The sequence below is a fragment of the Salvelinus fontinalis genome, chromosome 5, assembly GCF_029448725.1.
Source record: "Salvelinus fontinalis isolate EN_2023a chromosome 5, ASM2944872v1, whole genome shotgun sequence".
Taxonomy (NCBI): Eukaryota; Metazoa; Chordata; class Actinopteri; order Salmoniformes; family Salmonidae; genus Salvelinus; species Salvelinus fontinalis.
The window spans coordinates 58759384-58781546 of record NC_074669.1 but is presented as its reverse complement, the minus strand read 5'-3'; positions in this window follow the sequence as shown (position 1 = coordinate 58781546).

Sequence of the window (22163 nt, the reverse complement as noted above, 5' to 3'; positions counted from 1 at the left end):
ACAGGTAGAGAACTGGAAGACAAATAACAGGTAGAGGACTGGAGGACAGAGAACAGGTAGAGCAGTGGAGGACAGAGAACAGGTAGAGGAGTGGAGGACAGAGAACAGGTAGAGGACTGGAGGACAGAGAACAGGTAGAGGGCTGGAGGACAGAGAACAGGTAGAGGAGTGGAGGACAGAGAACAGGTAGAGGACTGGAGGACAGAGAACAGGTAGAGGGCTGGAGGACAGAGAACAGGTAGAGGCGTGGAGGACAGAGAACAGGTAGAGGACTGGAGGACAGAGAACAGGTAGAGGACTGGAGGACAGAGAACAGGTAGAGGACTAGAGGACAGAGAACAGGTAGAGGAGTGGAGGACAGAGAACAGGTAGGGGAGTGGAGGACAGAGAACAGGTGGGGGAGTGGAGGACAGAGAACAGGTAGGGGAGTGGAGGACAGAGAACAGGTAGAGGACTGGAGGACAGAGAACAGGTAGAAGACTGGAGGACAGAGAACAGGTAGAGGACTGGAGGACAGAGAACAGGTAGAGGACTGGAGGACAGAGAACAGGTAGAGGAGTGGAGGACAGAGAACAGGTAGAGGACTGGAGGACAGAGAACAGGTAGAGGAGTGGAGGACAGAGAACAGGTAGAGGAGTGGAGGACAGAGAACAGGTAGAGGACTGGAGGACAGAGAACAGGTAGAGGACTGGAGGACAGAGAACAGGTAGAAGACTGGAGGACAGAGAATAGGTAGAGGAGTGGAGGACATAGAACAGGTAGAGGAGTGGAGGACAGAGAACAGGTAGAGGACTGGAGGACAGAGAACAGGTAGAGCAGTGGAGGACAGAGAACAGGTAGAGGAGTGGAGGACAGAGAACAGGTAGAGGACTGGAGGACAGAGAACAGGTAGAGGAGTGGAGGCAAGAGAACAGGTAGAGGAGTTGAGGCAAGAGAACAGGTAGAGGAGTGGAGACAAGAGAACAGGTAGAGGCCTGGAGGACAGAGAACAGGTAGAGGACTGGAGGACAGAGAACAGGTAGAGGACTGGAGGACAGAGAACAGGTTGAGGACTGGAGGACAGAGAACAGGTAGAGGAGTGGAGGACAGAGAACAGGTAGAGGAGTGGAGGACAGAGAACAGGTAGAGGAGTGGAGGACAGAGAACAGGTAGAGGAGTGGAGGACAGATAACAGGTAGAGGACTGGAGGACAGAGAACAGGTAGAGGACTGGAGGACAGAAAACAGGTAGAGGAGTGGAGGACAGAGAACAGGTAGAAGACTGGAGGACAGAGAACAGGTAGAGGAGTGGAGGACAGAGAACAGGTAGAGAACTGGAAGACAAATAACAGGTAGAGGACTGGAGGACAGAGAACAGGTAGAGCAGTGGAGGACAGAGAACAGGTAGAGGAGTGGAGGACAGAGAACAGGTAGAGGACTGGAGGACAGAGAACAGGTAGAGGACTGGAGGACAGAGAACAGGTAGAGGACTGGAGGACAGAGAACAGGTAGAGGAGTGGAGGACAGAGAACAGGTAGAAGACTGGAGGACAGAGAACAGGTAGAGGACTGGAGGACAGAGAACAGGTAGAGGACTGGAGGACAGAGAACAGGTAGAGGAGTGGAGGACAGAGAACAGGTAGAGGCGTGGAGGACAGAGAACAGGTAGAGGAGTGGAGGACAGAGAACAGGTAGAGAGGTGGAGGACAGAAAACAGGTAGAGGGCTGGAGGACAGAGAACAGGTAGAGGACTGGAGGACAGAGAACAGGTAGAGGAGTGGAGGACAGAGAACAGGTAGAGGGCTGGAGGACAGAGAACAGGTAGAGGCGTGGAGGACAGAGAACAGGTAGAGGGCTGGAGGACAGAGAACAGGTAGAGGACTGGAGGACAGAGAACAGGTAGAGGAGTGGAGGACAGAGAACAGGTAGAGGGCTGGAGGACAGAGAACAGGTAGAGGCGTGGAGGACAGAGAACAGGTAGAGGACTGGAGGACAGAGAACAGGTAGAGGGCTGGAGGACAGAGAACAGGTAGAGGAGTGGAGGACAGAGAACAGGTAGAGGACTGGAGGACAGAGAACAGGTAGAGGGCTGGAGGACAGAGAACAGGTAGAGGCGTGGAGGACAGAGAACAGGTAGAGGACTGGAGGACAGAGAACAGGTAGAGGACTGGAGGACAGAGAACAGGTAGAGGACTAGAGGACAGAGAACAGGTAGAGGAGTGGAGGACAGAGAACAGGTAGGGGAGTGGAGGACAGAGAACAGGTGGGGGAGTGGAGGACAGAGAACAGGTAGGGGAGTGGAGGACAGAGAACAGGTAGAGGACTGGAGGACAGAGAACAGGTAGAAGACTGGAGGACAGAGAACAGGTAGAGGACTGGAGGACAGAGAACAGGTAGAGGACTGGAGGACAGAGAACAGGTAGAGGAGTGGAGGACAGAGAACAGGTAGAGGACTGGAGGACAGAGAACAGGTAGAGGAGTGGAGGACAGAGAACAGGTAGAGGAGTGGAGGACAGAGAACAAGTAGAGGAATGGAGGACAGAGAACAGGTAGAGGACTGGAGGACAGAGAACAGGTAGAAGACTGGAGGACAGAGAATAGGTAGAGGAGTGGAGGACATAGAACAGGTAGAGGAGTGGAGGACAGAGAACAGGTAGAGGACTGGAGGACAGAGAACAGGTAGAGGAGTGGAGGACAGAGAACATGTAGAGGACTGGAGGACAGAGAACATGTAGAGGACTGGAGGACAGAGAACAGGTAGAGGACTGGAGGACAGAGAACAGGTAGAGGAGTGGAGGACAGAGAACAGGTAGAGGAGTGGAGGACAGAGAACAGGTAGAGGACTGGAGGACAGAGAACAGGTAGAGGACTGGAGGACAGAGAACAGGTAGAGGACTGGAGGACAGAGAACAGGTAGAGAAGTGGAGGACAGAGAACAGGTAGAGGAGTGGAGGACAGAGAACAGGTAGAGGACTGGAAGACAGAGAACGGGTAGAGGACTGGAGGACAGAAACTGGGTAGAGGACTGGAGGACAGAGAACAGGTAGAGGAGTGGAGGACAGAGAACAGGTAGAGCAGTGGAGGACAGAGAACAGGTAGAGGAGTGGAGGACAGAGAACAGGTAGAGGACTGGAGGACAGAGAACAGGTAGAGGAGTGGAGGCAAGAGAACAGGTAGAGGAGTGGAGGCAAGAGAACAGATAGAGGAGTGGAGGCAAGAGAACAGGTAGAGGGCTGGAGGACAGAGAACAGGTAGAGGACTGGAGGACAGAGAACAGGTAGAGGACTGGAGGACAGAGAACAGGTAGAGGACTGGAGGACAGAGAACAGGTAGAGGAGTGGAGGACAGAGAACAGGTAGAGGAGTGGAGGACAGAGAACAGGTAGAGGACTGGAGGACAGAGAACAGGTAGAGGAGTGGAGGACAGAGAACAGGTAGAGGACTGGAGGACAGAGAACAGGTAGAGGACTGGAGGACAGAGAACAGGTAGAGGACTGGAGGACAGAGAACAGGTAGAGGACTGGAGGACAGAGAACAGGTAGAGGAGTGGAGGACAGAGAACAGGTAGAGGAGTGGAGGACAGAGAACAGGTAGAGGAGTGGAGGACAGAGAACAGGTAGAGGAGTGGAGGACAGAGAACAGGTAGAGGACTGGAGGACAGAGAGCAGGTAGAGGACTGGAGGACAGAGAACAGGTAGAGGACTGGAGGACAGAGAACAGGTAGAGGAGTGGAGGACAGAAAACAGGTAGAAGACTGGAGGACAGAGAACAGGTAGAGGAGTGGAGGACAGAGAACAGGTAGAGAACTGGAGGACAGAGAACAGGTAGAGGACTGGAGGACAGAGAACAGGTAGAGGACTGGAGGACAGAGAACAGGTAGAGGAGTGGAGGACAGAGAACAGGTAGAGAACTGGAGGACAGAGAACAGGTAGAGGACTGGAAGACAGAGAACAGGTAGAGGACTGGAGGACAGAGAACAGGTAGAGGAGTGGAAGACAGAGAACAGGTAGAGGACTGGAAGACAGAGAACAGGTAGAGGACTGGAAGACAAATAACAGGTAAAGGACTGGAAGACAAATAACAGGTAAAGGACTGGAGGACAGAGAACAGGTAGAGGAGTGGAGGACAGAGAACAGGTAGAGGACTGGAGGACAGAGAACAGGTAGAGGACTGGAGGACAGAAAACAGGTAGAGGAGTGGAGGACAGAGAACAGGTAGAAGACTGGAGGACAGAGAACAGGTAGAGGAGTGGAGGACAGAGAACAGGTAGAGGAGTGGAGGACAGAGAACAGGTAGAGGACTGGAGGATAGAGAACAGGTAGAGGAGTGGAGGACAGAGAACAGGTAGAGGGCTGGAGGACAGAGAACAGGTAGAGAGGTGGAGGACAGAGAACAGGTAGAGGAGTGGAGGACAGAGAACAGGTAGAGGGCTGGAGGACAGAGAACAGGTAGAGGAGTGGAGGACAGAGAACAGGTAGAGGACTGGAGGACAGAGAACAGGTAGAGGAGTGGAGGACAGAGAACAGGTAGAGGGCTGGAGGACAGAGAACAGGTAGAGGCGTGGAGGACAGAGAACAGGTAGAGGCGTGGAGGACAGAGAACAGGTAGAGGAGTGGAGGACAGAGAACAGGGAGAGGACTGGAGGACAGAGAACAGGTAGAGGAGTGGAGGACAGAGAACAGGTAGAGGACTGGAGGACAGAGAACAGGTAGAGGAGTGGAGGACAGAGAACATGTAGAGGAGTGGAGGACAGAGAACAGGTAGAGGAGTGGAGGACAGAGAACAGGTAGAGGAGTGGAGGACAGAGAACAGGTAGAGGACTGGAGGACAGAGAACAGGTAGAGGACTGGAGGACAGAGAACAGGTAGAGGACTGGAGGACAGAGAACAGGTAGAGGAGTGGAGGACAGAGAACAGGTAGAGGAGTGGAGGACACAGAACAGGTAGAGGCGTGGAGGACAGAGAACAGGTAGAGGACTGGAGGACAGAGAACAGGTAGAGGACTGGAGGACAGAGAACAGGTAGAGCACTGGAGGACAGAGAACAGGTAGAGGAGTGGAGGACAGAGAACAGCTAGAGGAGTGGAGGACAGAGAACAGGTAGAGGAGTGGAGGACAGAGAACAGGTAGAGGAGTGGAGGACAGAGAATAGGTAGAGGAGTGGAGGACAGAGAACAGGTAGAGGAGTGGAGGACAGAGAACAGGTAGAGGAGTGGAGGACAGAGAACAGGTAGAGGGCTGGAGGACAGAGAACAGGTAGAGGACTGGAGGACAGAGAACAGGTAGAGGAGTGGAGGACAGAGAACAGGTAGAGGACTGGAGGACAGAGAACAGGTAGAGGAGTGGAGGACAGAGAACAGGTAGAGGAGTGGAGGACAGAGAACAGGTAGAGGGCTGGAGGACAGAGAACAGGTAGAGGACTGGAGGACAGAGAACAGGTAGAGGACTGGAGGACAGAGAACAGGTAGAGGACTGGAGGACAGAGAACAGGTAGAGGACTGGAGGACAGAGAACAGGTAGAGGACTGGAGGACAGAGAACAGGTAGAGGAGTGGAGGACAGAGAACAGGTAGAGGAGTGGAGGACAGAGAACAGGTAGAGGAGTGGAGGACAGAGAACAGGTAGAGGAGTGGAGGACAGAGAACAGGTAGAGGACTGGAGGACAGAGAACAGGTAGAGGACTGGAGGACAGAGAACAGGTAGAGGACTGGAGGACAGAGAACAGGTAGAGGAGTGGAGGACAGAGAACAGGTAGAGGAGTGGAGGACACAGAACAGGTAGAGGCGTGGAGGACAGAGAACAGGTAGAGGACTGGAGGACAGAGAACAGGTAGAGGACTGGAGGACAGAGAACAGGTAGAGCACTGGAGGACAGAGAACAGGTAGAGGAGTGGAGGACAGAGAACAGGTAGAGGAGTGGAGGACAGAGAACAGGTAGAGGAGTGGAGGACAGAGAACAGGTAGAGGAGTGGAGGACAGAGAACAGGTAGAGGAGTGGAGGACAGAGAACAGGTAGAGGAGTGGAGGACAGAGAACAGGTAGAGGAGTGGAGGACAGAGAACAGGTAGAGGGCTGGAGGACAGAGAACAGGTAGAGGACTGGAGGACAGAGAACAGGTAGAGGAGTGGAGGACAGAGAACAGGTAGAGGACTGGAGGACAGAGAACAGGTAGAGGAGTGGAGGACAGAGAACAGGTAGAGGAGTGGAGGACAGAGAACAGGTAGAGGGCTGGAGGACAGAGAACAGGTAGAGGACTGGAGGACAGAGAACAGGTAGAGGACTGGAGGACAGAGAACAGGTAGAGGACTGGAGGACAGAGAACAGGTAGAGGACTGGAGGACAGAGAACAGGTAGAGGACTGGAGGACAGAGAACAGGTAGAGGACTGGAGGACAGAGAACAGGTAGAGGACTGGAGGACAGAGAACAGGTAGAAGACTGGAGGACAGAGAACAGGTAGAGGAGTGGAGGACAGAGAACAGGTAGAGGAGTGGAGGACAGAGAACAGGTAGAGGAGTGGAGGACAGAGAACAGGTAGAGGACTGGAGGACAGAGAACAGGTAGAGGACTGGAGGACAGAGAACAGGTAGAGGACTGGAGGACAGAGAACAGGTAGAGGACTGGAGGACAGAGAACAGGTAGAGGACTGGAGGACAGAGAACAGGTAGAGGACTGGAGGACAGAGAACAGGTAGAGGACTGGAGGACAGAGAACAGGTAGAGGACTGGAGGACAGAGAACAGGTAGAAGACTGGAGGACAGAGAACAGGTAGAGGAGTGGAGGACAGAGAACAGGTAGAGGACTGGAGGACAGAGAACAGGTAGAGGAGTGGAGGACAGAGAACAGGTAGAGGGCTGGAGGACAGAGAACAGGTAGAGGAGTGGAGGACAGAGAACAGGTAGAGGACTGGAGGACAGAGAACAGGTAGAGGACTGGAGGACAGAGAACAGGTAGAGGAGTGGAGGACAGAGAACAGGTAGAGGGCTGGAGGACAGAGAACAGGTAGAGGACTGGAGGACAGAGAACAGGTAGAGGAGTGGAGGACAGAGAACAGGTAGAGGACTGGAGGACAGAGAACAGGTAGAAGACTGGAGGACAGAGAACAGGTAGAGGAGTGGAGGACAGAGAACAGGTAGAGGAGTGGAGGACAGAGAACAGGTAGAGGACTGGAGGACAGAGAACAGGTAGAGGACTGGAGGACAGAGAACAGGTAGAGGACTGGAGGACAGAGAACAGGTAGAGGACTGGAGGACAGAGAACAGGTAGAGGACTGGAGGACAGAGAACAGGTAGAGGACTGGAGGACAGAGAACAGGTAGAGGACTGGAGGACAGAGAACAGGTAGAAGACTGGAGGACAGAGAACAGGTAGAGGAGTGGAGGACAGAGAACAGGTAGAGGACTGGAGGACAGAGAACAGGTAGAGGAGTGGAGGACAGAGAACAGGTAGAGGAGTGGAGGACAGAGAACAGGTAGAGGAGTGGAGGACAGAGAACAGGTAGAGGACTGGAGGACAGAGAACAGGTAGAGGACTGGAGGACAGAGAACAGGTAGAGGACTGGAGGACAGAGAACAGGTAGAAGACTGGAGGACAGAGAACAGGTAGAGGAGTGGAGGACAGAGAACAGGTAGAGGACTGGAGGACAGAGAACAGGTAGAGGAGTGGAGGACAGAGAACAGGTAGAGGGCTGGAGGACAGAGAACAGGTAGAGGAGTGGAGGACAGAGAACAGGTAGAGGACTGGAGGACAGAGAACAGGTAGAGGAGTGGAGGACAGAGAACAGGTAGAGGAGTGGAGGACAGAGAACAGGTAGAGGGCTGGAGGACAGAGAACAGGTAGAGGACTGGAGGACAGAGAACAGGTAGAGGACTGGAGGACAGAGAACAGGTAGAGGACTGGAGGACAGAGAACAGGTAGAGGACTGGAGGACAGAGAACAGGTAGAGGACTGGAGGACAGAGAACAGGTAGAGGAGTGGAGGACAGAGAACAGGTAGAGGAGTGGAGGACAGAGAACAGGTAGAGGAGTGGAGGACAGAGAACAGGTAGAGGAGTGGAGGACAGAGAACAGGTAGAGGACTGGAGGACAGAGAACAGGTAGAGGACTGGAGGACAGAGAACAGGTAGAGGACTGGAGGACAGAGAACAGGTAGAGGAGTGGAGGACAGAGAACAGGTAGAGGAGTGGAGGACACAGAACAGGTAGAGGCGTGGAGGACAGAGAACAGGTAGAGGACTGGAGGACAGAGAACAGGTAGAGGACTGGAGGACAGAGAACAGGTAGAGCACTGGAGGACAGAGAACAGGTAGAGGAGTGGAGGACAGAGAACAGGTAGAGGAGTGGAGGACAGAGAACAGGTAGAGGAGTGGAGGACAGAGAACAGGTAGAGGAGTGGAGGACAGAGAACAGGTAGAGGAGTGGAGGACAGAGAACAGGTAGAGGAGTGGAGGACAGAGAACAGGTAGAGGAGTGGAGGACAGAGAACAGGTAGAGGGCTGGAGGACAGAGAACAGGTAGAGGACTGGAGGACAGAGAACAGGTAGAGGAGTGGAGGACAGAGAACAGGTAGAGGACTGGAGGACAGAGAACAGGTAGAGGAGTGGAGGACAGAGAACAGGTAGAGGAGTGGAGGACAGAGAACAGGTAGAGGGCTGGAGGACAGAGAACAGGTAGAGGACTGGAGGACAGAGAACAGGTAGAGGACTGGAGGACAGAGAACAGGTAGAGGACTGGAGGACAGAGAACAGGTAGAGGACTGGAGGACAGAGAACAGGTAGAGGACTGGAGGACAGAGAACAGGTAGAGGACTGGAGGACAGAGAACAGGTAGAGGACTGGAGGACAGAGAACAGGTAGAAGACTGGAGGACAGAGAACAGGTAGAGGAGTGGAGGACAGAGAACAGGTAGAGGAGTGGAGGACAGAGAACAGGTAGAGGAGTGGAGGACAGAGAACAGGTAGAGGACTGGAGGACAGAGAACAGGTAGAGGACTGGAGGACAGAGAACAGGTAGAGGACTGGAGGACAGAGAACAGGTAGAGGACTGGAGGACAGAGAACAGGTAGAGGACTGGAGGACAGAGAACAGGTAGAGGACTGGAGGACAGAGAACAGGTAGAGGACTGGAGGACAGAGAACAGGTAGAGGACTGGAGGACAGAGAACAGGTAGAAGACTGGAGGACAGAGAACAGGTAGAGGAGTGGAGGACAGAGAACAGGTAGAGGACTGGAGGACAGAGAACAGGTAGAGGAGTGGAGGACAGAGAACAGGTAGAGGGCTGGAGGACAGAGAACAGGTAGAGGAGTGGAGGACAGAGAACAGGTAGAGGACTGGAGGACAGAGAACAGGTAGAGGACTGGAGGACAGAGAACAGGTAGAGGAGTGGAGGACAGAGAACAGGTAGAGGGCTGGAGGACAGAGAACAGGTAGAGGAGTGGAGGACAGAGAACAGGTAGAGGAGTGGAGGACAGAGAACAGGTAGAGGACTGGAGGACAGAGAACAGGTAGAAGACTGGAGGACAGAGAACAGGTAGAGGAGTGGAGGACAGAGAACAGGTAGAGGAGTGGAGGACAGAGAACAGGTAGAGGACTGGAGGACAGAGAACAGGTAGAGGACTGGAGGACAGAGAACAGGTAGAGGACTGGAGGACAGAGAACAGGTAGAGGACTGGAGGACAGAGAACAGGTAGAGGACTGGAGGACAGAGAACAGGTAGAGGACTGGAGGACAGAGAACAGGTAGAGGACTGGAGGACAGAGAACAGGTAGAAGACTGGAGGACAGAGAACAGGTAGAGGAGTGGAGGACAGAGAACAGGTAGAGGACTGGAGGACAGAGAACAGGTAGAGGAGTGGAGGACAGAGAACAGGTAGAGGAGTGGAGGACAGAGAACAGGTAGAGGAGTGGAGGACAGAGAACAGGTAGAGGACTGGAGGACAGAGAACAGGTAGAGGAGTGGAGGACAGAGAACAGGTAGAGGAGTGGAGGACAGAGAACAGGTAGAGGGCTGGAGGTTAGGCTGCCATAGTAACTAAAGCATTACAACCACAGTGTTGTCTGACCATTTAAACCATTGTCTTGTTGGTTTCTGACCAATGTGTGTTTTTGTTTGTTTCCTCTTACAGAACGGAAGGTAGCGTTCTCTGTTACTTTGGGAGTTGGGGGTTACTATGGTGGTTACTATGGACCCACATCCACTACCCTGGTCTACAAGGACATCCTGACAAACATCGGCAATCACTACAACCCAACTAATGGTGAGTTACAATGTATGCTTTGCTGGAATATCTAGCCTTCAACTGAATTATCTATAGGGAGTGTTCAACTGAATTATCTATAGAGAGTGTTCAACTGAATTATCTATAGGGAGTGTTCAACTGAATTATCTATAGTGTTCAACTGAATTATCTATAGAGAGTGTTCAACTGAATTATCTATAGAGAGTGTTCAACTGAATTATCTATAGAGAGTGTTCAACTGAATTATCTATAGGGAGTGTTCAACTGAATTATCTATAGTGTTCAACTGAATTATCTATAGAGAGTGTTCAACTGAATTATCTATAGTGTTCAACTGAATTATCTATAGAGTTTAACTGAATTATCTATAGTGTTCAACTGAATTATCTATAGAGTTTAACTGAATTATCTATAGTGTTCAACTGAATTATCTATAGTGTTCAACTGAATTATCTATAGTGTTCAACTGAATTATCTATAGAGTTTAACTGAATTATCTATAGAGTTTAACTGAATTATCTATAGTGTTCAACTGAATTATCTATAGAGTTTAACTGAATTATCTATAGTGTTCAACTGAATTATCTATAGAGAGTGTTCAACTGAATTATCTATAGAGAGAGTTCAACTGAATTATCTATAGTGAGTGTTCAACTGAATTATCTATAGAGAGTGGTCAACTGAATTATCTATAGTGAGTGTTCAACTGAATTATCTATAGGGAGTGTTCAACAGAATTATCTATAGAGTGTGTTCAACTGAATTATATATAGAGAGAGTTCAACTGAATTATCTATAGTGTTCAACTGAATTATCTATAGTGTTCAACTGAATTATCTATAGAGAGTTTTCAACAGAATTATCTATAGAGAGTGTTCAACTGAATTATCTATAAAGAGTGTTCAACAGAATTATCTATAGAGAGTGTTCAACTGAATTATCTATAGAGAGTGTTCAACTGAATTATCTATAGAGAGTGTTCAACTGAATTATCTATAGAGAGAGTTCAACTGAATTATCTATAGTGTTCAACTGAATTATCTATAGTGTTCAACTGAATTGTCTATAGTGTTCAACTGAATTATCTATAGTGTTCAACTGAATTATCTATAGTGTTCAACTGAATTATCTATAAAGAGTGTTCAACTGAATTATCTATAGAGAGCGTTCAACTGAATTATCTATAAAGAGTGTTCAACTGAATTATCTATAGAGAGTGTTCAACTGAATTATCTATAGGGAGTGTTCAACTGAATTATCTATAGGGAGTGTTCAACTGAATTATCTATAGAGAGTGTTCAACTGAATTATCTATAGGGAGTGTTCAACTGAATTATCTATAGAGAGTGTTCAACTGAATTATCTATAGAGAGTGTTCAACTGAATTATCTATAGAGAGTGTTCAACTGAATTATCTATAGAGACTGTTCAACTGAATTATCTATAGAGAGTGTTCAACTGAATTATCTATAGAGAGTGTTCAACTGAATTATCTATAGAGAGTGTTCAACTGAATTATCTATAGAGAGTGTTCAACTGAAGTATCTATAGGGAGTGTTCAACTGAATTATCTATAGAGAGTGTTCAACTGAATTATCTATAGAGAGTGTTCAACTGAATTATCTATAGAGAGTGTTCAACTGAATTATCTATAGAGAGTGTTCAACTGAATTATCTATAGAGAGTGTTCAACTGAAGTCTGTATGGAGAGAGAGAGCCTCACATGTTTCATCTCTTTCCCAGGTCACTTCACAGCCCCAGTGAGGGGAGTGTACTACTTCAGAATCGCCTTGTTCGGAATCGTAGAAAGGAACAGCGGCATACATTGCAACCTCCGAACAAACGGCATCGTAACCCTGAAGGCAGGTCTTTGGGAATACATTGCAAAGTCCCAGCACCATGTAGCTAATGCTGCCTCTCTGCTGCTGGAGCAGGGAGACGTAGTTGACGTTCAACTGGGTGGAACCACAATCTATGATGACAGTCACAAGAGAAACACCTTCAGTGGCTTCCTGCTCTTCCCAGTGTGAGATGCTGATCAGTGAACCACAATGGAATGAAGCCTTCAGCCAATGTGTGTTTATCCTCTGTATTTGTTTTTATGTTGTGTCTGGCTGGCGCACCCTTCTCCTTTTGATTATGAAATCAATTAAATCGATTGATCCCATCAATACATAAATAAATCAACCTAGCAATCTGTCCATCACTACGAATCTTTCTGTAACTGAAAATGAAAGATTAACAACATATGTATTCTCATGTATGTTGTGGACTCAAGATCATTCAATATTTATTTTCATTCTATATAAATCTACAGAAGAAGAGATGTTCACTGTAAATAAGTTGTTGATAATACTATGCTCTGCTGGTAGAGCAGTGATTCAGCTGTTAGGTATGGTAGAGCAGCTGTTAGGTATGGTAGAGTACATTTACATTTAAGTCATTTAGCAGACGCTCTTATCCAGAGCGACTTACAAATTGGTGCATTCACCTTATGATATCCAGTGGAACAGCCACTTTACAATAGTGCATCTAAATCTTTTAAGGGGGGGGTTAGTAGCTGTTAGGTATGGTAGAGTAGATGTTAGGTATGGTAGAGCAGCTGTTAGGTATGGTAGAGTAGCTGTTAGGTACAGTAGAGCAGCTGTTAGGTATGGTAGATCACCTCTTAGGTATGGTAGAGCAGCTGTTAGGTATGGTAGAGTAGATGTTAGGTATGGTAGAGCAGCTGTTAGGTATGGTAGAGTAGCTGTTAGGTATGGTAGAGCAGGTGTTAGGTATGGTAGAGTAGCTGTTAGGTATGGTAGAGCAGCTGTTAGAGCAGCTGTTAGGTATGGTAGATCAGCTGTTAGGTATGGTAGAGCAGCTGTTAGGTATGGTAGAGCAGCTGTTAGGTATGGTAGAGCAGCTGTTAGGTATGGTAGAGTAGCTGTTAGGTATGGTAGAGTAGCTGTTAGGTACGGTAGAGTAGCTGTTAGGTATGGTAGAGTAGCTGGTAGAGCAGCTGTTAGGTATGGTAGAGTAGCTGTTAGAGCAGCTGTTAGGTATGGTAGAGTAGCTGTTAGGTATGGTAGAGTAGCTGTTAGGTACGGTAGAGTAGCTGTTAGAGCAGCTGTTAGGTATGGTAGAGCAGCTGTTAGGTATGGTAGAGTAGCTGTTAGGTATGGTAGAGCAGATGTTAGAGTAGCTGTTAGGTATGGTAGATCAGCTGTTAGGTATGGTAGAGCAGCTGTTAGGTATGGTAGAGCAGCTGTTAGGTATGGTAGAGCAGCTGTTAGGTATGGTAGAGCAGCTGTTAGGTATGGTAGAGTAGCTGTTAGGTATGGTAGAGTAGCTGGTAGAGCAGCTGTTAGGTATGGTAGAGTAGCTGTTAGAGCAGCTGTTAGGTATGGTAGAGTAGCTGTTAGGTATGGTAGAGTAGCTGTTAGAGCAGCTGTTAGGTATGGTAGAGCAGCTGTTAGGTATGGTAGAGTAGCTGTTAGGTATGGTAGAGCAGATGTTAGGTATGGTAGAGCAGCTGTTAGGTATGGTAGAGCAGCTGTTAGGTATGGTAGAGCAGCTGTTAGGTACGGTAGAGCAGCTGTTAGGTATGGTAGAGTAGATGTTAGGTATGGTAGAGCAGCTGTTAGGTATGGTAGAGTAGCTGTTAGGTATGGTAGAGCAGCTGTTAGGTATGGTAGAGTAGCTGTTAGGTATGGTAGAGTAGCTGTTAGAGCAGCTGTTAGGTATGGTAGAGCAGCTGTTAGGTATGGTAGAGTAGCTGTTAGGTATGGTAGAGCAGATGTTAGGTATGGTAGAGCAGCTGTTAGGTATGGTAGAGCAGCTGTTAGGTATGGTAGATCACCTCTTAGGTATGGTAGAGCAGCTGTTAGGTATGGTAGAGTAGATGTTAGGTATGGTAGAGCAGCTGTTAGGTATGGTAGAGTAGCTGTTAGGTATGGTAGAGCAGGTGTTAGGTATGGTAGAGTAGCTGTTAGGTATGGTAGAGCAGCTGTTAGAGCAGCTGTTAGGTATGGTAGATCAGCTGTTAGGTATGGTAGAGCAGCTGTTAGGTATGGTAGAGCAGCTGTTAGGTATGGTAGAGCAGCTGTTAGGTATGGTAGAGTAGCTGTTAGGTATGGTAGAGTAGCTGTTAGGTACGGTAGAGTAGCTGTTAGGTATGGTAGAGTAGCTGGTAGAGCAGCTGTTAGGTATGGTAGAGTAGCTGTTAGAGCAGCTGTTAGGTATGGTAGAGTAGCTGTTAGGTACGGTAGAGTAGCTGTTAGGTACGGTAGAGTAGCTGTTAGAGCAGCTGTTAGGTATGGTAGAGCAGCTGTTAGGTATGGTAGAGTAGCTGTTAGGTATGGTAGAGCAGATGTTAGAGTAGCTGTTAGGTATGGTAGATCAGCTGTTAGGTATGGTAGAGCAGCTGTTAGGTATGGTAGAGCAGCTGTTAGGTATGGTAGAGCAGCTGTTAGGTATGGTAGAGCAGCTGTTAGGTATGGTAGAGTAGCTGTTAGGTATGGTAGAGTAGCTGGTAGAGCAGCTGTTAGGTATGGTAGAGTAGCTGTTAGAGCAGCTGTTAGGTATGGTAGAGTAGCTGTTAGGTATGGTAGAGTAGCTGTTAGAGCAGCTGTTAGGTATGGTAGAGCAGCTGTTAGGTATGGTAGAGTAGCTGTTAGGTATGGTAGAGCAGATGTTAGGTATGGTAGAGCAGCTGTTAGGTATGGTAGAGCAGCTGTTAGGTATGGTAGAGCAGCTGTTAGGTACGGTAGAGCAGCTGTTAGGTATGGTAGAGTAGATGTTAGGTATGGTAGAGCAGCTGTTAGGTATGGTAGAGTAGCTGTTAGGTATGGTAGAGCAGGTGTTAGGTATGGTAGAGTAGCTGTTAGGTATGGTAGAGCAGCTGTTAGGTATGGTAGAGTAGCTGTTAGGTATGGTAGAGCAGCTGTTAGAGCAGCTGTTAGGTATGGTAGAGTAGCTGTTAGGTATGGTAGAGCAGGTGTTAGGTATGGTAGAGTAGCTGTTAGGTATGGTAGAGCAGCTGTTAGAGCAGCTGTTAGGTACGGTAGAGCAGCTGTTAGGTATGGTAGAGCAGCTGTTAGGTATGGTAGAGCAGCTGTTAGGTATGGTAGAGTAGCTGTTAGGTATGGTAGAGTAGCTGTTAGGTACGGTAGAGTAGCTGTTAGGTATGGTAGAGTAGCTGGTAGAGCAGCTGTTAGGTATGGTAGAGTAGCTGTTAGAGCAGCTGTTAGGTATGGTAGAGTAGCTGTTAGGTACGGTAGAGTAGCTGTTAGGTATGGTAGAGTAGCTGTTAGAGCAGCTGTTAGGTATGGTAGAGCAGCTGTTAGGTATGGTAGAGTAGCTGTTAGGTATGGTAGAGCAGATGTTAGGTATGGTAGAGCAGCTGTTAGGTATGGTAGAGCAGCTGTTAGGTATGGTAGAGCAGCTGTTAGGTACGGTAGAGCAGCTGTTAGGTATGGTAGAGTAGCTGTTAAAGCAGCTGTTAGGTATGGTAGAGCAGCTGTTAGGTATGGTAGAGTAGCTGTTAGGTATGGTAGAGCAGCTGTTAGGTATGGTAGAGCAGCTGTTAGGTATGGTAGAGCAGCTGTTAGGTATGGTAGAGCAGCTGTTAGAGCAGCTGTTAGGTATGGTAGTGCAGCTGTTAGGTATGGTAGATCAGCTGTTAGGTATGGTAGAGTAGCTGTTAGAACAGCTGTTAGGTATGGTAGAGCAGCTGTTAGGTATGGTAGATCACCTGTTAGGTATGGTAGAGCAGCTGTTGGGTATGGTAGATCAGCTGTTAGGTATGGTAGAGCAGCTGTTGGGTACGGTAGATCAGCTGTTAGGTAATTTAGATCAGCTGTTAGGTATGGTAGAGTAGCTGTTAGGTATGGTAGAGTAGCTGTTAGAGTAGCTGTTAGGTATGGTAGAGCAGCTGTTAGGTATGGTAGAGCAGCTGTTAGGTATGGTAGAGCAGCTGTTAGGTATGGTAGAGTAGCTGTTAGGTATGGTAGAGTAGCTGTTAGGTACGGTAGAGTAGCTGTTAGGTATGGTAGAGTAGCTGTTAGAGCAGCTGTTAGGTATGGTAGAGCAGCTGTTAGGTATGGTAGAGTAGCTGTTAGGTATGGTAGAGCAGATGTTAGGTATGGTAGAGCAGCTGTTAGGTATGGTAGAGCAGCTGTTAGGTATGGTAGAGCAGCTGTTAGGTACGGTAGAGCAGCTGTTAGGTATGGTAGAGTAGCTGTTAAAGCAGCTGTTAGGTATGGTAGAGCAGCTGTTAGGTATGGTAGAGTAGCTGTTAGGTATGGTAGAGCAGCTGTTAGGTATGGTAGAGCAGCTGTTAGGTATGGTAGAGCAGCTGTTAGGTATGGTAGAGCAGCTGTTAGAGCAGCTGTTAGGTATGGTAGTGCAGCTGTTAGGTATGGTAGATCAGCTGTTAGGTATGGTAGAGTAGCTGTTAGAACAGCTGTTAGGTATGGTAGAGCAGCTGTTAGGTATGGTAGATCACCTGTTAGGTATGGTAGAGCAGCTGTTGGGTACGGTAGATCAGCTGTTAGGTAATTTAGATCAGCTGTTAGGTATGGTAGAGTAGCTGTTAAGTATGGTAGAGTAGCTGTTAGAGTAGCTGTTAGGTATGGTAGAGTAGTTGTTAGGTATGGTAGAGCAGCTGTTAGAGCAGCTGTTAGGTATGGTAGTGCAGCTGTTAGGTATGGTAGAGCAGCTGTTAGGTATGGTAGATCAGCTGTTAGGTATGGTAGAGTAGCTGTTAGAGCAGCTGTTAGGTATGGTAGATCAGCTGTTAGGTATGGTAGAGTAGCTGTTAGAGCAGCTGTTAGGTATGGTAGATCAGCTGGTAGAGCAGCTGTTAGGTATGGTAGAGCAGCTGGTAGAGCAGCTGTTAGGTATGGTAGAGCAGCTGTTAGGTATGGTAGAGTAGCTGTTAGGTATGGTAGAGCAGCTGTTAGGTATGGTAGAGCAGCTGTTAGGTATGGTAGAGCAGCTGTTAGGTATGGTAGATCAGCTGTTAGGTATGGTAGAGCAGCTGATAGGTATGGTAGACCAGCTGTTAGGTATGGTAGAGCAGCTGTTAGGTATGGTAGAGCAGCTGATAGGTATGATAGAGTAGATGTTAGGTATGGTAGAGCAGCTGTTAGGTATGGTAGAGCAGCTGTTAGGTATGGTAGATCACCTGTTAGGTATGGTAGATCACCTGTTAGGTATGGTAGAGCAGCTGTTAGGTATGGTAGAGCAGCTGTTAGGTATGGTAGAGCAGCTGTTAGGTATGGTAGAGCAGCTGTTAGGTATGGTAGAGCAGCTGTTAGGTACGGTAGAGTAGCTGTTAGGTATGGTAGAGTAGCTGTTAGAGCAGCTGTTAGGTATGGTAGAGCAGCTGTTAGGTATGGTAGAGTAGCTGTTAGGTATGGTAGAGCAGATGTTAGGTATGGTAGAGCAGCTGTTAGGTATGGTAGAGCAGCTGTTAGGTATGGTAGAGCAGCTGTTAGGTACGGTAGAGCAGCTGTTAGGTATGGTAGAGTAGATGTTAGGTATGGTAGAGCAGCTGTTAGGTATGGTAGAGTAGCTGTTAGTTATGGTAGAGCAGGTGTTAGGTATGGTAGAGTAGCTGTTAGGTATGGTAGAGCAGCTGTTAGGTATGGTAGAGTAGCTGTTAGGTATGGTAGAGCAGCTGTTAGAGCAGCTGTTAGGTATGGTAGAGTAGCTGTTAGGTATGGTAGAGCAGGTGTTAGGTATGGTAGAGTAGCTGTTAGGTATGGTAGAGCAGCTGTTAGAGCAGCTGTTAGGTACGGTAGAGCAGCTGTTAGGTATGGTAGAGCAGCTGTTAGGTATGGTAGAGCAGCTGTTAGGTATGGTAGAGTAGCTGTTAGGTATGGTAGAGTAGCTGTTAGGTACGGTAGAGTAGCTGTTAGGTATGGTAGAGTAGCTGGTAGAGCAGCTGTTAGGTATGGTAGAGTAGCTGTTAGAGCAGCTGTTAGGTATGTTAGAGTAGCTGTTAGGTACGGTAGAGTAGCTGTTAGGTATGGTAGAGTAGCTGTTAGAGCAGCTGTTAGGTATGGTAGAGCAGCTGTTAGGTATGGTAGAGTAGCTGTTAGGTATGGTAGAGCAGATGTTAGGTATGGTAGAGCAGCTGTTAGGTATGGTAGAGCAGCTGTTAGGTATGGTAGAGCAGCTGTTAGGTACGGTAGAGCAGCTGTTAGGTATGGTAGAGTAGCTGTTAAAGCAGCTGTTAGGTATGGTAGAGCAGCTGTTAGGTATGGTAGAGTAGCTGTTAGGTATGGTAGAGCAGCTGTTAGGTATGGTAGAGCAGCTGTTAGGTATGGTAGAGCAGCTGTTAGGTATGGTAGAGCAGCTGTTAGAGCAGCTGTTAGGTATGGTAGTGCAGCTGTTAGGTATGGTAGATCAGCTGTTAATATGGTAGAGTAGCTGTTAGAGCAGCTGTTAGGTATGGTAGAGCAGCTGTTAGGTATGGTAGATCACCTGTTAGGTATGGTAGAGCAGCTGTTGGGTATGGTAGATCAGCTGTTAGGTATGGTAGAGCAGCTGTTGGGTACGGTAGATCAGCTGTTAGGTAATTTAGATCAGCTGTTAGGTATGGTAGAGTAGCTGTTAGGTATGGTAGAGTAGCTGTTAGAGTAGCTGTTAGGTATGGTAGAGTAGTTGTTAGGTATGGTAGAGCAGCTGTTAGAGCAGCTGTTAGGTATGGTAGTGCAGCTGTTAGGTATGGTAGAGCAGCTGTTAGGTATGGTAGATCAGCTGTTAGGTATGGTAGAGTAGCTGTTAGAGCAGCTGTTAGGTATGGTAGATCAGCTGGTAGAGCAGCTGTTAGGTATGGTAGAGCAGCTGGTAGAGCAGCTGTTAGGTATGGTAGAGCAGCTGTTAGGTATGGTAGAGTAGCTGTTAGGTATGGTAGAGCAGCTGTTAGGTATGGTAGAGCAGCTGTTAGGTATGGTAGAGCAGCTGTTAGGTATGGTAGATCAGCTGTTAGGTATGGTAGAGCAGCTGATAGGTATGGTAGACCAGCTGTTAGGTATGGTAGAGCAGCTGTTAGGTATGGTAGAGCAGCTGATAGGTATGATAGAGTAGATGTTAGGTATGGTAGAGCAGCTGTTAGGTATGGTAGAGCAGCTGTTAGGTATGGTAGAGCAGCTTTTAGGTATGGTAGATCACCTGTTAGGTATGGTAGATCACCTGTTAGGTATGGTAGAGCAGCTGTTAGGTATGGTAGAGCAGCTGTTAGGTATGGTAGAGCAGCTGTTAGGTATGGTAGAGCAGCTGTTAGGTATGGTAGATCACCTGTTAGGTATGGTAGAGCAGCTGTTAGGTATGGTAGAGTAGCTGTTAGGTATGGTAGATCAGCTGTTAGGTATGGTAGATCACCTGTTAGGTATGGTAGATCACCTGTTAGGTATGGTAGAGCAGCTGTTAGGTATGGTAGATCACCTGTTAGGTATGGTAGAGCAGCTGTTGGGTATGGTAGATCAGCTGTTAGGTATGGTAGAGCAGCTGTTGGGTACGGTAGATCAGCTGTTAGGTACATTAGATCAGCTGTTAGGTATGGTAGAGTAGCTGTTAGGTATGGTAGAGTAGCTGTTAGAGTAGCTGTTAGGTATGGTAGAGTAGCTGTTAGGTATGGTAGAGCAGCTGTTAGGTATGGTAGAGCAGCTGTTAGGTATGGTAGAGTAGCTGTTAGGTATGGTGGAGCAGCTGGTAGAGCAGCTGTTAGGTATGGTAGAGCAGCTGTTAGGTATGGTAGAGTAGCTGTTAGGTATGGTAGATCAGCTGGTTTAGCAGCTGTTAGGTATGGTAGAGCAGCTGTTAGGTATGGTAGAGTAGCTGTTAGGTATGGTAGAGCAGCTGTTAGGTATGGTAGAGCAGCTGGTAGAGCAGCTGTTAGGTATGGTAGAGTAGCTGTTAGGTATGGTAGAGCAGCTGTTAGGTATGGTAGAGCAGCTGGTAGAGCAGCTGTTAGGTATGGTAGAGTAGCTGGTAGAGCAGCTGTTAGGTATGGTAGATCAGCTGTTAGGTATGGTAGATCAGCTGTTAGATATGGTAGAGTAGCTGTTAGGTATGGTAGAGCAGCTGTTAGGTATGGTAGAGCAGCTGTTAGGTATGGTAGAGCAGCTGTTAGGTATGGTAGATCACCTGTTAGGTATGGTAGATCACCTGTTAGGTATGGTAGAGCAGCTGTTAGGTATGGTAGAGCAGCTGTTAGGTATGGTAGAGCAGCTGTTAGGTATGGTAGAGCAGCTGTTAGGTATGGTAGATCACCTGTTAGGTATGGTAGAGCAGCTGTTAGGTATGGTAGAGTAGCTGTTAGGTATGGTAGATCAGCTGTTAGGTATGGTAGATCACCTGTTAGGTATGGTAGAGCAGCTGTTAGGTATGGTAGATCACCTGTTAGGTATGGTAGAGCAGCTGTTGGGTATGGTAGATCAGCTGTTAGGTATGGTAGAGCAGCTGTTGGGTACGGTAGATCAGCTGTTAGGTACATTAGATCAGCTGTTAGGTATGGTAGAGTAGCTGTTAGGTATGGTAGAGTAGCTGTTAGAGTAGCTGTTAGGTATGGTAGAGTAGCTGTTAGGTATGGTAGAGCAGCTGTTAGGTATGGTAGAGCAGCTGTTAGGTATGGTAGAGTAGCTGTTAGGTATGGTGGAGCAGCTGGTAGAGCAGCTGTTAGGTATGGTAGAGCAGCTGTTAGGTATGGTAGAGTAGCTGTTAGGTATGGTAGAGCAGCTGGTTTAGCAGCTGTTAGGTATGGTAGAGCAGCTGTTAGGTATGGTAGAGTAGCTGTTAGGTATGGTAGAGCAGCTGTTAGGTATGGTAGAGCAGCTGGTAGAGCAGCTGTTAGGTATGGTAGAGTAGCTGTTAGGTATGGTAGAGCAGCTGTTAGGTATGGTAGAGCAGCTGGTAGAGCAGCTGTTAGGTATGGTAGAGTAGCTGGTAGAGCAGCTGTTAGGTATGGTAGATCAGCTGTTAGGTATGGTAGATCAGCTGTTAGATATGGTAGAGTAGCTGTTAGGTATGGTAGAGCAGCTGTTAGGTATGGTAGAGCAGCTGGTAGAGCAGCTGTTAGGTATGGTAGAGTAGCTGTTAGGTATGGTAGAGCAGCTGTTAGGTATGGTAGAGCAGCTGGTAGAGCAGCTGTTAGGTATAGTAGATCAGCTGTTAGGTATGGTAGATCAGCTGTTAGATATGGTAGAGTAGCTGTTAGGTATGGTAGAGCAGCTGTTAGGTATGGTAGAGCAGCTGGTAGAGCAGCTGTTAGGTATGGTAGAGTAGCTGTTAGGTATGGTAGAGCAGCTGTTAGGTATGGTAGAGCAGCTGGTAGAGCAGCTGTTAGGTATAGTAGATCAGCTGTTAGGTATGGTAAAGCAGCTGTTAGGTATGGTAGAGTAGCTGTTAGGTATGGTAGAGTAGCTGTTAGGTATGGTAGATCAGCTGTTAGGTATGGTAGAGTAGCTGTTAGGTATGGTAGAGCAGCTGTTAGGTATGGTAGATCAGCTGTTAGGTATGGTAGAGTAGCTGTTAGAGCAGCTGTTAGGTATGGTAGAGTAGCTGTTAGGTATGGTAGAGTAGCTGTTAGAGCAGCTGTTAGGTATGGTAGAGTAGCTGTTAGGTATGGTAGATCAGCTGTTAGGTATGGTAGAGTAGCTGTTAGAGCAGCTGTTAGGTATGGTAGAGTAGCTGTTAGGTATGGTAGATCAGCTGTTAGGTATGGTAGAGTAGCTGTTAGAGCAGCTGTTAGGTATGGTAGAGTAGCTGTTAGGTATGGTAGAGTAGCTGTTAGAGCAGCTGTTAGGTATGGTAGAGTAGCTGTTAGGTATGGTAGATCAGCTGTTAGGTATGGTAGAGTAGCTGTTAGAGCAGCTGTTAGGTATGGTAGAGTAGCTGTTAGGTATGGTAGATCAGCTGTTAGGTATGGTAGAGCAGCTGTTAGGTATGGTAGAGCAGCTGTTAGGTATG